The 16,604-nt window shown below is 43.2% G+C and overlaps 1 protein-coding gene across 38 annotated transcripts in view; it reads left to right on the top strand.

The window, feature by feature from the left end:
- LOC141407713 (uncharacterized) overlaps positions 1-16,604 on the top strand; it is a 198,551-nt gene that overhangs the window by 11,108 nt on the left and 170,839 nt on the right. For 7 of the 38 annotated variants that reach the window (XR_012417970.1, XR_012417965.1, XR_012417995.1 and 4 more), the window contains exon 3: positions 11,983-12,366. The exons of 28 other annotated variants lie outside the window; for them this stretch is intronic. The gene's annotated coding sequence lies outside the window, so the exon portion shown is untranslated. Of the gene's footprint in view, positions 1-7,869; positions 9,792-11,982; positions 14,730-16,604 lie in introns of those variants that run through there. 3 more of the 38 variants (XR_012417975.1, XR_012418004.1, XR_012417988.1) reach the window with 2 other exon arrangements.

Below are 16,604 nucleotides of genomic sequence, written 5' to 3'. Positions count from 1 at the left end.
GATTTTAATGCCTATCAGGATTGAGGAGCACTGGTGAAAGCAACATGCCTCCTTGGAGAGAGAGCTTTATTTGATTCCTGGAGATATTAAAGAAAAGCCCTAAATCAGAAGTCAGATGATATGGAATCGGGTAGGGACATCATGCTACCAAACTAAGGAGGAAGTAACTTAATTTTGCTGAGTTTCAATTTTCTTATTTTAAATGGTTGATAAAGAAACTATTATTTGGTTTTGAAGGCAGAGTGAAATTTTTCTACTGTGAAGTTTCTTCAATGATAAAAAATGTATTTTATTTAATCCTTTGTAGCAATACAGCTTGAAAAAGAAAAGATAAAGTATGTATTAGTCTGTTTTCATGCTGCTGAGAAAGATATAGCTGAGACTGGGAAGAAAAAGAGGTTTAATTGGACTTACAGTTCCACACGGCTGGGGAGGCCTCAGAATCATGGCAGGAAGTGAAAGGCTCTTCTTACATGGTGGCAGCAAGAGAAAATGAGGAAGAGGCAAAAGCAGAAACCCCTGATAAAGCCATCAGATCTCGTGAGACATAGTCACTGCCATGAGAACTGTATGGAGGAAACCGCCCCTATGATTCAAATTATCTCCCACTGCATCCCTCCAACAACATGTGGGAATTATGGGAGTACAATTAAAGATAAGATTTGGGTGGGAACACAGCCAAACCATATCAAAGCATATCTACAAAAACATACCATCTATATGTTGTGGTCTTTACTGGTCCCCTAATGAAGTTTCAGTTCAGGTGAAGAAATACTGCTTGGCAGCACCATGCTCAACTGTGAAGAGGCATTTCCATTTGATGGGAGAGGAGGGAGTTCATGATTTTAAAAAAAAAGGCCCCAAAGCAATCAGGAAAGACAGTTATTAATGTGGATTGAATGGCATAACTGGTTTCCTGCTTTTTTCTCATCATGTGATATTTATTTATTTTTTCCATAAGTTACTGGGGTACAGGTGGTGTTTGGTTACATGAGTAATTTCTTCAGTGGTGATTTGTGAGACTTTGGTGCAACCATCACCTGAGCAGTATACACTGCACCATATTTGTGGTCTTTTATCCCTCGCCCCCCTCCCACTCTTCCCCCCCAAGTCCCCAAAGTCCATTGTATCATTCTTATTCCTTTGCATCTTCATAGCTTAGCTCTCACATATTAGTGAGAACATACGATGTTTGGTTTTCCTTTCCTGGGTTACTTCACTTAGAATAATAGTCTCCAATCTCATCCAGGTTACTGTAAATGCTGTTAATTCATTCCTCTTTATGGCTGCATAGTATTCCATTGTATATATGTACCACAGTTTCTTTACCCAGTCATTGATTGATGAGCATTTGGGTTGATTCCATGATTTTGCAATTGTGAATTGTGCTGCTATAAACATGCATGTGCAAGTGTCTTTTTCCAATAATGACTTCTTTTCCTCTGGGTAGATACCCAGTAGTGGGATTGCTGGATCAAATTGCTGGTAGATCAATTCTTAGTTCTTTAAGAAATCTCCACATTGTTTCCCATAGTTGCTGTACTAGTTTACATTCCCACCAGCAGTGCAGAAGCATTCCTGTTCACTACATCCATGCCTACATCTACTGTTTTATGATTTTTTGATTATGGCCATTCTTGTAGGAGTAAGATGGTATTGCATTGTGGTTTTGATTTGCATTTCCCTGATCATTAGTTATGCTGAGCATTTTTCCATATGATTATTGGCCATTTGTATGTCTTCTTTTGAGAATTGTCTATTCATGTCCTTAGCCCACTTTTTGATGGGTTTCTTTGTTTTTTTCTTACTGATTTGTTTGAGTTCATTGTGGATTCTGGATATTAGTCCTTTGTCAGATGTATAGATTGTGAAGATTTTCTCCCACTCTGTGGGTTGTCTGTTTACTCTGCTGCTGGACAACCTGCTGGATCCGGAGGGGTAGAAGTCAGCGGCGGGTCTGCAACGGCGGTGATCAGCAGTGGTGGACGGCGAGCGATAGCTCAGCTCAAGCTGGAACAAACATGGACCAGAAGAATGTGCAGTTGCAAGATTTAATAGAGTGAAAACAGAGCTCCCATACAGTGGGAGGGGACCCAAAGGGGGTTGCTGCTCCCTGCTTGAATGCCTGCGTTTATATCCTGATCATTGTCCCTCCCCCTGTGCTCTCAGGCGATATATGATTTGACTATTTCTTTACCTCCTGCTTTAGCCTAAGTTGTATGTTAGTGAGCCCTTTTTACTACCTCATTGGTCAGGTGTGAGCTGAGTTACAAGCCCCATGTTTAAAGGTGGGTGTGGTCACCTTTCCCAGCTAGGCTTAGGAATTCTTAGTTGACCTAGCAAATCCAACTAGTCCTATATCTCAATATTAAAAAGATAATCCACCATGATCAAGTAGGTTTCATACCAAGGATGCACAGATGATATAACATATGCAAGTCAGTAAATGTGATACATCACATAAACAGAACTAAAAACAAAAATCACATGATCATCTCAATAGATGCAGAAAAAGCATTCAACAAAATCAAGCATCCCTTTATGATTAAAACTCTCAGCAAAATCGGCGTACAAGGAACATCCAGTGAGGCGCCCATTGCCGCTCCTGGTTGAGCCTGGTTGGACTCGGCATTGTTCCTGTATGGCTAAGGGCCCAGGGTTCGTCCTATTCGAGCTGAACACTAGTTGCTGGGTTCCACGGTTCTCTTCCATGACCCACGGCTTCTAATAGAGCTATAACACTCACCACATGGCCCAAGGTTCCATTCCTTGGAATCTGTGAGGCTAAGAACGCCAGGTCAGAGAACAAAAGGTCTGCTGCCATCTTGGGAGTGGCCCACCCCATCTTGGGAGCTCTAAGAACAAAGACCCGCCCGTAACAATATGTTGTTGGATTTGGTTAGCTAGTATTTTGTTAAGGATTTAGCTCTACGTTCATCCAGGATGTCGGTCTGTAGTTTTCTTTTTTGGTTGTGTCCTTTCCTCGTTTTGATATTAGGATGATGCTGGCTTTATAGAATGAATTAGGAAGGGTTCCTTCTTTCTCTAGCTTGTGGAATAGTGTTGAAAGGATTGGTACCAATTCTTTGAATATCTGGTAGAATTCTGCTGTGAATCCTTCTAGTCCTGGACCTTTTTTGTTGGTAATTTTTAAATTACTATTTCAGTCTCGCTGCTTGTTATTCGTCTGTTCAGGGTATCTTATTCTTCCTGATTTAAGCTAGGTGGGTTGTATTTTTCCAGGAATTTATCCATCTCTTCTAGGTTTTCTAGTTTATGTGCGTACAGGTGTTTATAGTAGCCTTGAATGATTTTTTGTATTTCAGTGGTGTCAGTTTTAATACCTCCTGTTTTGTTTCTTACTGAAGTTATTTGGATTTTCTCTCTTCTTTTCTTAGCTAATCTTGCTAATGGTCTATCAATGTTATTTATCTTTTCAAAGGACCAGGTTTTTGTTTCATTTATCTTTGTAATTTTTTTTTTTCAATTTCATTTATTTCTCTGATCTTGGTTACTTCCTTTCTTCTGCTGGGTTTGGGTTTGGGTTTGGTTTGTTCTTGTTTCTCTAGTTCTTTGGGGTGTGACCTTAGATTGTCTGTTTGTGCTCTTTCAGACTTTCTGATGTAGGTGTTTAGGGCTATGAACTTTCTTCTTAGCACTGCCTTTGCTGTATCCCAGAGGTTTTGATAGGTTGTGTTATTATTGTCATTCAGTTTGAAGAATTTTTAAATTTCCATCTTGATTTTGTTTTTGACCCAATGCTCTTTCAGGAGCAGGTTATTTAATTTCCATGTATTTGCATGGTTTTGAAGGTTCCCTTTGGAGTTGATTTCCAGTTTTATTGCACTGTGGTCTGAGAGTATGCTTGATATAATTTTAATTTTTTAAAATTTATTGAGGCTCATTTTATGGCCTATCATGTGGTCCATTTTGGAGAAAGCTCCATGGGCTGTTGAATAGAATGTGTATTTTGAGGTTGTTGGAAGAAATTTTCTGTATGTATCTGTTAAGTCCATTTGTTCCAAAGTACAGTTAATCCATTATTTATTTGTTGTTTTTATATCTTGATGACCTGTCTAGTGCTGTCAGTGGAGTATTGAAGTCCTCCACTATTATTGTATTGCTGTCTATCTCATTTCTTAGGTCTATTAGTAATTATTTTATAAATTTGGAGCTCCAGTGTTAGGTGCATATATGTTTAGGATTGTGATATTTTCCTGTTGGACAAGGCCTTTTATCATTATATAATGTCCCTCTTTGTCTCTTTTAACCACTGTTGCTTTAAAGTTTGTTTTGCTTGATATAAGAATAGCTACCTCTGGTCGCTTTTGGTGTCCATTTGCATGAAATGCCTTTTCCCACACCTTTAACTTTATGTGAGTCCTTATGTGTTAGGCGAGTCTCCTGAAGACAGTGGATAGTTGATTGGTGAATTCTTATCCTTTCTGCAGTTCTGTATCTTTTAAGTGGAGCATTTAGGTGATTTACATTCAATGTTAGTATTGAAATGTGAGGTAATCGTTGTGTTCATTATGCTCACTGTTGCCTGTGTACTTTGTTTTTTGTTTTGTTTTGTTTTTTGCTTTTGCTTTTTACCTTGTATTTTTGTTTTGGAGGTCCTATGTGATTTATGCTTTAAAGAGGTTCTGTTTTGATGTGTTTCCAGAATTTGTTTCACAATTTAACTTCCTTTTAGCAGTTCTTATAGTGGTGGCTTGGTAATGGTGAATTCTCTCAGCATTTTTTTTTGTCTAAAAATGACTGTTTCTTTCCTTCACATATGATGCTTAGTTTTGCTGGATACAAAATTCTTGGCTGATAATTGTTTTGTTTGAAGAGGCTGAAGATAGGGCCCCAATGCTTTCTGGCTTGTAGGGTTTCTGCTGAGAAATCTGCTGTTAATCTGATAGGTTTTCCTTTATAGGTTACCTGGTGCTTCTGTTTCACCAGGTAAGATTTTTTTCCTTTGTCTTAACTTTGAATTCTTAAGATTTTCTTCCTTCGTCTTAACTTTGGATAACCTGATGACAATGTGCCTAGGTAAAGATTTTTTTGTGATGAATTTCCCAGGTGTTTTTTGTGCTTCTTGTATTTGCACGTCTAGGTCTCTAGCTAGGTTGGGGAAGTTTTCCTCGATTATTCCCCCAAATATGTTTTCCAAGCTTTTAGAATTCTCTTCTTGCCCAGGAACACCCATTATTCTTAGGTTTGGTCATTTAACATAATCTCAGGCTTCTTGGAGGATTTGTTCATATTTTCTTATTCTTTTTTCTTTGTCTTTTTTGGATTGGGTTAATTCAAAGACCTTGTCTTTGAGCTCTGAATTTCTTTCTTCTACTTGTTCAATTCTATTGCTGAGACTTTCCAGAGCATTTTGCACATCTAAAAGTGTTTCCAAAGTTTCCTGAATTGTGGATTGTTTTTCTTTAAGCTGTCTATTTTATTGAATATTTATCCCTTCACTTCTTGAATCATTTTTTGGATTTCCTTGCATTGGGCTTCACCTTTCTCTGGTCACTCCCTGATTAGCTTAGTAACTAACCTCCTGAATTCTTTTTCAGATAAATCGGAATTTCTTCTTGGTTTGGATCCATTGCTGGTGAACCAGGATGAATTTTGGGGGGTGTTGAAGGGCCTTGTTTTATCATATTACCAGAGCTGGTTTTTTGGTTCCTTCTCATTTGGGTAGGCTCTGTCAGAGGGAAGGTCTAAGGCTGAAGGCTGTTGTTCAGATTCTTTTGTCCCATGGGGTGTTCCCTTGATGTAGTACTCTCCCCCTTTTCCTATGGGTATGGCTCCTGTGAGCCAAACTGCAGTGATTGTTGTCTCTCTTCTGAGTCTAGCCAGCCAGTGTGTCTACCCAGCTCCAGGCTGGTACTGGGAGTTGTCTGTACAGAGTCCTGTGATGTGGACCATCTATGGGTCTCTCAGCTATGGATACTAAGGGAGGAAACCACGCCTCATATTGTCTTATGCCCAATTTCTGCCTCCAAAGAAAGAAGAAGTAAAAATTAAAAGGCAGAAATGAAATCCACAAGCAGACAGCCTGGCGCCACACCCTGGGTCTGGTAGTTAAAGATCGACCCCTGACCTAAGGTTATGTTATCTGTAGACTACAGACATTTTATGGTAAAGCACTGTGAAGGTTCCTGTCCTGTTCTGTTCCATTCTAATTAGCTGTGCATGCAGCCCCCAGTCATGTGCCCCCTGCTTGCTCAATTGATCACGACCCTCTCACATGGACCCTCTTCGAGTTGTGAGCCCTTAAAAAGGGACAGGAATTGCTCACTTGGGGAGCTCAGTTGTTGGAGATGTGAGTCTTGCTGAAGCTCCCAGCTGAATAAAGCCCTTCCTTCTTTAACGCAGTGTCTGAGGAGTTTTGTCTGTGGCTCGTCCTGCTACATTTCTTGGTTCCCTGACCGGGAAGTGAGGTGATTGGTGGATGGTCAAGGCAGCTCCTTAGGTGGCTTAAGCCTGCCCTATGGAACATCCCAGCAGGGGACTCTGACCAGCCTGGGCGATGCGGATCCTGAGAGCACTCCTGGGTAGGCATTTGCCCCTGTGGGATGCCTCGCCAGGGCAGTGTGTAGCAGGCCACCATGGAGGATCAATGCAGTGGCTGAACACCAGGAAGGAACTGGTACTTGGAGTCTGGACTTCTGAAACTTGGTAAGACTAGTCTTGAGAACTTGCCTACTCCATATGAGTGGAAGCGTGGCCTGATCGCCCACAGCGTGCCTTTATTGGCACTTTGGTTTTGGTTTTGACTTGGTTTAAATTGCTTGACAGGACTGGTCTTGGGAACTTGCCTACTCCATTTCAGTGGAAGCGTGGCCTGATCACCCACGGTGCGTCTGTACCGGCACTTTGGTTTTGGTTTTTGACTTGACTTGGATTGCTTGATACTGTGGTTTTGGTTTTGACCTGGCTTAGATTTCTTGATACTCTGATTTTAGTTTTTGATTCTGGTTTGGCATGAACTGTAAAAGTGTGTGTGTGCCCTTTTTACCCATTCTTTGTTTTGTGTTGTGTGTGTGGTGTGAGCATGGTGTTTTGTCTCGAGGAAACATGGGTCAGGCACAAAGTAAGCCCACCCCACTAGGAAATATGTTGAAAAATTTCAAAAAGGGATTTAAGGGAGACTGTGGAGTCATCATGACACCGGGAAAACTTAGAACTTCGTGTGAGATAGACTGGCCAGTATTAGAGGTGGGTTGGCCATCAGAAGGAAGCCTGGACAGGTCCCTTGTTGTGAAGGCATGGCACAGGGTAACCTGTTAGTCAGGGTACCCAGAGCAGTTCCCATATATAGATTCTTTGTTACAGCTAGTTTTGAACCCCTCACAGTGGTTAAGAGGACAGGCAGAAGCAGTACTAGTAGCAAAGGGACAGTTAGTTAAGGAAGGTCCTTGCTCCACCTGCCGAGGGAAGTCAGCACCAAAAAGTCCTGTCTGACCCAACACCAGAAGAATCATGGCAGGAACTGGTACCAGCAATACCCCCTCTTTATCAGGAGGTAGGGCTCCCCACCCCTGAGCCCACAGCACCTCCACCTCCACCAGATGACCACACCCCTAGACCACCCAGAGTAGACAAGAGAGGAAGTGAAGCTGCGGGAGAAACTCCTCCCTTGGCAGCTCACTTGCAGCCCAAAATTGGAATCCAAATGCCCCTGAGAGAGCAGCGATATACTGGGGTAGCATGCCTTTCAACCTTTCACCTCTGCTGACCTCCTCACTTGGAAAAATAATACTCCATCTTACACTGAAAAGCCTCAAGCTTTAATTGACTTGCTCCAAACTATTATACAGACTCATAATCCTACTTGGGCTGATTGCCACCAGCTGCTCATGTATCTCTTTAATACAGATGAAAGGCGAAGAGTGTTCCAGGCGGCAACTAAGTGACTAGAGGAGCACGTCCCAGCTGATTACCAAAACTCCCAAGAATATATAAGAATTCAACTGCCAGGAACAGACCCCCCAATGGGACCCGAATGAGGGACCAGACATGGAGAGGCTAAGACGGTACCGTGAGGCATTAATAGAAGGTCTAAAGAAAGGGGCTCAAAAGGCTACAAATGTAAATAAGGTCTCTGAGGTCATCCGAGGAAAAGAGGAGGGTCCAGCTCAATTCTATGAAAGACTGTGTGAGGCTTACGGTATGTAAACTCCTTTTGATCCAGATAGCTGTGAAAATCAGCGCATGATTAACATGGCCTTAGTTAGTCAAAGCGCAGATGATATCAGGAGAATATTGCAGAGACAGGCTGGGTTTGTAGATATGAATACCTCACAGTTACTGGAAATAGCCAATCAAGTGTTTGTGAATAGAGATGAAACAAGCCACAGAGAAAGCCGTAGGGAAGGTGAATGCCAGGCTAGGTGAAACGCTAACTTACTGGCCGTGGCCATTAAAGGGAATTCCACCAAAAGGAAAGGGAAAGAGGGGTTCAGGGAAGAATACCTAGTTTAATCGCCCATGCTTGCAACGTAACCAATGCGCCTATTGTAAGGAAATAGGACATTGAAAAGATAAGTGTCCCCAACTGAAGGAAAAGCAAGATGGTTTGGAACAAAATACCTCAGATAAAGACGAGGGAGCTTTGTTAAATCTGGCTGAAGGGCTACTGGACTGAAGGGGACAGGCTCAAATGCCCCCAAGGAGCCCACGGTCAGGATTACAACTGGGGGCAAGGACATTAAGTTTTTGGTCGATACTGGTGCTGAACATTCAGTAGTGACCACCCCGGTCGCCCCCTTATCCAGGAAACCCATTGATATAATTGGAGCAACAGGAGTTTCCAGTAAGCAGGCTTTCTGTATACCACGGGCCTGCTCGGTGGGGGGACATGAGATAGTTCACCAGTTCTTGTACATGCCTGGTTGTTCCTTGCCCTTGCTGGGAAGAGACTTGCTTAGCAAGCTGAGAGCCACCATCTCCTTTACAAAACAGGGCTCTTTACAGCTAAAGTTACAGGGAACAGAGTTATCATGGCCCTTACGGTCCCCCGGGAAGAAAGATGGAGACTTTGTCTAACCAAGCCAGGCCAAGAGATAAAACCAGCTCTGGCTAAGTGATGGCCCCGAGTATGGGCAGAGGATAACCCTCCGGGACTGGCGGTCAACCAAGCCCCCGTACTCATAGAAGTTAAGCCTGGGACCCAACCAATTAGACAAAAGCAGTATCCAGTTCCCAGAGAAGCTCTCGAAGGAATCCAGGTTCATCTCAGGTGCTTGAAAGCCTATGGAATTATAGTTCCTTGCCAGTCTCCGTGGAACACCCCCCTCCTGCCTGTCACTAAGCCAGGGACCAAGGACTACCGGCCAGTACAGGACTTGCGCTTGGTCAACCAAGCTACAGTGACTCTGCACCCAACAGTTCCTAACCCTTACACATTGTTAGGGCTGCTGCCAGCTGAGGACAGCTGGTTTACCTGTCTGGAGTTAAAAGATGCCTTCTTTAGCATCAGAATAGCTCCTGAGAGCCAGAAGCTGTTTGCCTTTCAGTGGGAAGATCGGGAGTCAGGTGCCACTACTCAGTACAGTTGGACCTGGCTTCCCCAAGGGTTCAAGAACTCCCCTACTATCTTTGGGGAGGCCCTGGCTCGAGACCTGCAAAAGTTTCCTGCTAAAGACCTAGGCTGCGTCTTGCTTCTGTACGTGGATGACCTTCTGCTGGGACACTCCATGGCAGTTAGGTGCGCAAAAGGGACTGATGCCCTGCTTCAGCACCTGGAGGACTGTGGGTATAAGATGTCCAAGAAGAAAGCTCAGATCTGCAGACAACAGGTACGCTACCTGGGATTCACTATTCAGAAAGGGGAGTGCAGCCTGGGGTCAGAAAGAAAGCAGGTCATCTGCAGCCTACCGGAACCTAAAACCAGAAGGCAAGTAAGGGAATTCCTAGGAGCTGTGGGGTTTTGCAGATTATGGATTCCAAACTTTGCAGTACTAGCCAAACCTTTGTACGGGGTTACAAAGTAGGGTGACCGGGAGCCTTTTGAGTGGGGGTCTCTACAACAGCAAGCCTTTTATAAGTTAAAGGAAAAAGTTTTGTTGGCCCCAGCCCTAGGACTACCCAATTTGACAAAGCCCTTTACACTCTTTGTGTCAGAAAGAGAAAAAATGGCAGTTGGAATTTTAACCCAGACTGTGGGGCCCTGGCCAAGGCCAGTGGCCTATCTCTCAAAACAACTAGATGGGGTTTCCAAAGGCTGGCCACCATGTCCAAGGGCCCTGCCAGCAACAGCCCTGTTAGCACAAGAAGCAGATAAACTAACCCTTGGGCAAAACTTGAATATAAAGGCTCCCCATGCTGTGGTAACTTTGATGAATACCAAAGGACATCATTGGCTAACAAACGCTACATTAACCAAGTACCAAAGCTTGCTATGTGAAAATTCCCGCATAACTGTTGAAGTCTGTAACACCCTAAACCCCACCAGCCTGCTCCCAGTATCAGAGAGCCCAGTTGAGCATAACTGTGTTGAGGTGTTGGACTCAATTCATTCTAGCAGACCTGACATTCAGGACCAGTCATGAACATCAGTAGGCTGGGAGTTATACGTGGATGGGAGCAGCTTCATTAACCCACAAGGAGAAAGATGGGCAGGATATGAGGTGGTAACTTTGGATACTGTCATTGAAGCCAAACTGTTGCCACAGGGCATTTCAGCCCAGAAGGCTGAGCTCATTGCTTTAACTCGGGCTCTAGAACTCAGTGAAGGTAAGATGGTAAACATCTACACTGAGTCTCGATATGCCTTTCTAACCCTCCAAGTGCATGGAGCATTATATAAGGAAAAGGGTCTGTTAAACTCTGGGGGAAAGAACATAAAACATCAACAAGAAATTCTACGATTATTAGAGGCAGTGTGGAAACCTCAGGCGGTGGCAGTCACGCACTGCAGGGGACACCAGCAAGCCTCCATCTCAGTGGACTTAGGAGACTCTCGAGCTGATTCAGAAACTCGAAAAGCAGCATCTACCCCTTACCAGGCATCAGTAGTAGCCCCCTTACTCCCTCAAACACCTGACCTGGTACCTACCTATTCTAAGGAAGAAAAAGACTTCTTCCAAGCAGAAGGGGGGCAAGTAATAAAAGGAGGATGGATCAGACTGCCAGATGGGAGGATAGCTGTGCCATAGTTGCTGGGAGCCACAGTAGTATTGGCCATGCACGAAACCACTCACCTAGGTCAAGAGTCACTTGAAAAATTGTTAGGTCGGTACTTCTACATCTCGCACTTGCCAGCCCTTGCCGAAGCAGTAGCACAACAGTGTGTTACTTGCCGACAGTACAATGCGAGGCAAGGCCCCAGTGTTCCACCCAGCATACAAGCTTATGGAGCGGCTCCTTTCGAGGATCTTCAGGTGGATTTCACAGAAATGCCAAAATGTGGAGGTAACAAGTATTTGCTGGTTCTTGTGTGTACTTACTCCGGGTGGGTGGCGGCTTATCCAACACGAACTGAAAAGGCCTATGAGGTAACCCATGTGCTTCTCTGAGATCTTATTCCTAGGTTTGGACTGCCCTTACGAATCAGCTCAGATAACAGGCCGGCATTTGTGACTGAGTTAGTACAGAAGACAGCAAAAGCATTAGGAATCACTAGGAAGCTACATGCCACCTACCGACCTCAAAGTTCAGGAAAGGTGGAGCAAATGAATCGGACTGTCAAAAATAGTTTAGGGAAAATATGTCAGGAAACAGGATTAAAGTGGATAAAGGCCCTTCTTATAGTATTGTTTAAAATTAGATGCACTCCTTCTAAGAAAACAGGATACTCCCCTTATGAAATACTGTATCATAGGCCTCCTTCTATACTACAGGGGCTTCCAGGCACTCCCCGAGAGTTAGGTGAAATTGAATTACAGCGACAGCTACAGGCTTTAGGAAAAATTGCACAAACAATCTCAACTTGGGTAAATGAGAGATGTCCCATCAGCTTATTCTCCCCAGTTCACCCTTTCTCTCCAGGTGATCGTGTGTGGATCAAGGACTGGAATGTAGCCCCTTTGCAGCCACGGTGGAAACGACCTTAGACCATCATCCTGACCACCCCCACAGCTGTAAAGGTAGAAGGAATCCCAACCTGGATCCACCACAGCCATGTGAAACCTGCAGCCGATGAAACCTGGGAGGCAAAACTGAGCCCGGACAACCCCTGCAAAGTGACTCTGAGGAGGACGACAAGCCCTGCTCCAGTCACACCCAGAAGCTGACTGGTCTACGCATGGCCGAAACATGAGGAGAATCATCGTAGGACTCATTTTCCTTATAATTTGGACTCGTATAGTGAAAACTTCCACTGATTTTCCCCGCGTGGAAGACTGCTTTCAGTGTATACATGAGGTTACCAAGGTAGGACAACTAGTTAAAACAATCTTTCTGTTCTATAGTTACTATGAATGCCTAGGAACTTTAAAAGGAATATGTTTATATAATGACACTCAGTACAAGGTATGTATGTTATGACCCCTCTGAGCCTCCCATGTCCACAGTTTTTGAAGTAAGATTAAGGACTGAAGACTGGTGGGGACTCATAAATGATGCAAGTAAAGTATTAGCCAGAACAGAAGAAAAAGGGGTGCCCAAACGATAATCTTGAAATTTGATGCCTGTGCCATTATTAATAGCAATAAGTTAGGAAAGGGATGTGGCTCTTTTAGTTGGGAGAAAGGCTATATGACCGAAAATAGGTACATTTGTCATGAATTAGGACTGTGTGGAAATGAATGTGGATACTAGTCTTATGTCATTTGGGCCACTTGGATAAAAAATGAAAAGGATCCAGTTCACCTTCAGAAAGGAAAAAATGGCCCTTCCTGTACTAAGGGACAATGTAACCCCTTAGAGCTAGTAATAAACAATCCCCTTGATCCTCGCTGGAAAAAAGGGGAGCGTGTGACCTTAGGAATCGATGGGGCCGGACTATATCTTGGTTTGAGGATAGGTTTACAAATGCTCTCCGGAACCAGTGTTTCAAACTTTCTATGATGAACTAAATGTACCAGTACTAGAAATTCCAGGAAAAACAAGAAATGTGTTTTTGCAATTAGCCAAGCATGTAGCCCAGTCTCTCAATATCACTTCATGTTATATATGTGGAGGAACTGTAATGGGAGATCAATGGCCATGGGAAGCTCGAGAATTAGTACCTACAGACCCAGTTCCTGATGAATTCCAGCTGAAAAGAATTAACCTGATAATTTCTGGGTCCTAAAAGCCTCAATTATTGGACAATATTGCATAGCTAGAGAAGAAAAAGAATTCACTCATCCCGTAGGACGACTTAGTTGTCTGAGACAGAAACTGTATAATGGTACCACAAAAACAGTCACTTGGTGGAGTTCAAATCAAACAGAGAGGAATCCATTTAGCAAATTTCCAAAGTTGCAAACTGTGTGGACCCACCTAGAGTCCCACCGGGACTGGACAGCACCCACTGGATTATACTGGATATGTAGGCATAGAGCTTATGCCAGATTACTTGACTAGTGGGCAGGTAGTTGTGTTATTGGCACTATTAAACCATCTTTCTTCCTACTGCCCATAAAAACAGGTGAACTCCTGGGCTTCCCTGTCTATGCGTCCCGTGAAAAGAGAAGCATAGCTATAGGAAAGTGGAAAGATGGTGAATAGGTCCCTGAGAGAATCATACAATATTATGGCCCTGCTACTTGGGCACAAGACAGCTCATGGGGATACCGGACCCCCATTTATATGATCAACCAAATCATATGGTTAAAAGTTGTCTTACAAGTAATCACTAATAAAACTGGCAAAGCCTTCACTGTTCTGGCCCTGCAAGAAACTCAGATGAGAAATAATACCTATCAAAATAGACTGGCTCTCAGCTACTTGCTAGCAGCTGAAGGAAGGGTCTGTGGGAAATTTAACCTTACTAATTGCTGTCTACAAATAGATGATCAAGGGCAAGTAGTTGAAGACATAGTTAGAGATATGACAAAACTGGCACATGTGCCCATGCAAGTGTGGCATGGATTTGATCCTGGGGACATGTTTGGAAAATGGTTCCCAGCACTAGGAGGATTTAAAACTCTTTAAAACTCTTTTAATAGGAGTTATAATAATAATAGGAACCTACCTACTACTCCCTTGTTTGATACCTGCACTTCTTCAAATGATAAAAAGCTTCATCACTACCTTAGTTCACCAAAATGCTTCAGCACAAGTATACTATATGAATCACTATCGATCTGTCTTGCAAGAAGACATGGGTAGTGAAAATGAAAGTGACAACTCCCACTAATAAAATGAGTGAGAGTCTCAAAAGGGGGAAATATGGGAGGAGACCACCCCTCATATTGTCTTATGCCCAATTTCTGCCTCCAAAGAAAAAAGAGGTAAAAACTAAAAGGCAGAAATGAAATCCACAGGCAGATGGCCCGGTGCCACACCCTGGGCCTGGTAGTTAAAGATCAACCCCTGACCTAATGAGTTATGTTATCAATAGATTACGGACATTGTATAGAAATGCACTGTGAAAATCCCTATCTTGTTTTGTTCCGATCTAATTACTGGTGCATGCAGCCCCCAGTCATGTACCCACTGCTTGCTCAATCGATCATGACCCTCTCACACACACCCCCTTAGAGTTGTGAGCCCTTAAAAGGGACAGGTATTGCTCACTCCAGGAGCTCAACACTTGAGACAGGAATCTTGCCAATGCCCCCAGCCAAATAAAGCCCTTCCTTCTTTAACTCAGTGTCTGAGGAGTTTTGTTTGCAGCTCATCCTGCTACAATACCAGCCCTTGTTCCGGTGGAGGTGGTGGAGGGTGAAATGGACTCCATGAGGATCCTTGGCTTTGGTGATTTAATGCTCTATTTTTGTGCTTGTTGGTCTCCTGCGAGGAGGTGGCACTTTCCAGAAAGCATCAGTGGGAGAGGGAGTGATGGTGGGCAGCGTCCTAGAACTCCCAAGATTAAATGCCCTTTGTCTTCTGCTACCAGGGTGGATAGAGAAGGACCATTAGGTTGGGGCGGGGCTAGGAGTGTCTGAGCTCAGACTACCCATGGGTGGGTCTTGCTGTGGCTGCTGTGGAGGGTGGGAGAGAGATTCCCAGGTCACTGGAGTTGTGTACCTAGGAGGATTATGGCTGCCTCTGCTGAGTCATGCAGGTTGTCAGGGGAGTGGAGGAAGCTGGCAGTCACAGGCCTCACCCAGCTCTGATGCAAACTGGAAGGCTGGTCTCACTCCCACTTCCCCACACCCACCAACAGCCCTGAGTCTGTTTCCAGGCAGAGGGCAAGGGGGCTTGAAAATTTGCCTGAGGCTTTCCACCTCCCAGCTGAGAAAGAAAAGGACTTTTGTTCTTCACCCTCCTGTGAAGTTTGCATGCTGGATTTGTGACTTCCCTGAGTTCTGGCGAGAGGCTCCTCTGGCTGACCTCCTGATAGATCCCCGTAGTGTCAGGCAGGAATGGGCTGCTGGGGACCCAGCAAGCTCCCAGGGCCTTCCAGCTGCTTCCTCTACCCCTGTATTTTGCTTGGCTCTCTAACTTGACTCAGCTTCAGCTAAAGTCAGAAACTTCTCCTGCACACAGACCTTCAGCTTCTCCAGTGGGGGTGTGTGTTCCAGAGAGGAGAGTCTCCTTTTCCCACTTCTGCAGTTGGGGCAGTCAGAATATTTGGAGTGTTTCCTGGGTCCTGCAGGAGCAGTCGGCTTCCTTCAGAGGGTCTGTGGGTCCTCTCGGGATTCATCATGTAATATTTTGAAACACTACATAATTATTTAAGATTCTAACATATACAATCTAATCCTTATGATTCTTACAAATGTATGTAAAATAAGGCAGGTATATAATGAAACTTTGACCAATGTTTCTATAAAGCAAAAGTCTGCAAACTATAGCTTGTGTGTGCCACTTGTTTTTGAAAATTAAGGGTTATTGGTACATAGCCCCACCCATTTACTTATGTATTGTCTATGGCTGCATTTGTACTATATGCAGAGTTTAGTAGTTGAGACAGTTGACCTGCAAAACCATAAATAATCACCATCTGGTATTTTACAGAAAAGTTAGCCAACCACTGCTATAAAGACTCAAACCTTATTTTTTGGTGAAAAACTAAAAAAAAAAAAAAAAAAAAAAAAAAGGAAATAAAAAAACTAGTGAAACTTATTTTATTTCTAGGTTAGTTTATTTCTAGTTCAAAAATAATCTGTAATTGCTGTAAGAAATGTCAACCACTTACCTAGGACTTTTGATAATGGGGATGAAGTCTACATATACTAAGTAATAACAAGATAATTATTTTATTGTTCAAAAAAAAGTCAAAAAAATTCCATATTCCCTTTGGGGGAAATTGGCAGGATTTCAAGTATGACCTTTAAGAATTAGGAAAAGACTAGCCTATGCTTTAGGATTAAAACAATCAAATAATTAAGTTAGTTCAATTTTCTGACATATTCTCTATCATTAAAGTGCATCATTGCAAGTTATACATCACTAAAATTACACAGTGAATAATTATTATGATGTGATTATTTAATTCAGTGTCAACTGTCTAAAGGTCTAAAGTGTCACATTAAGGTTATAATCTAGATGAACTGAAGAAGAAAGAAAATATTTCT

The sequence above is a fragment of the Macaca fascicularis genome, chromosome 1 (genome assembly GCF_037993035.2).
Source record: "Macaca fascicularis isolate 582-1 chromosome 1, T2T-MFA8v1.1".
Lineage (NCBI taxonomy): Eukaryota > Metazoa > Chordata > Mammalia > Primates > Cercopithecidae > Macaca > Macaca fascicularis.
Note: the sequence above shows the minus strand (reverse complement) of the source record. Positions and strands in the feature narration are given on the sequence as shown.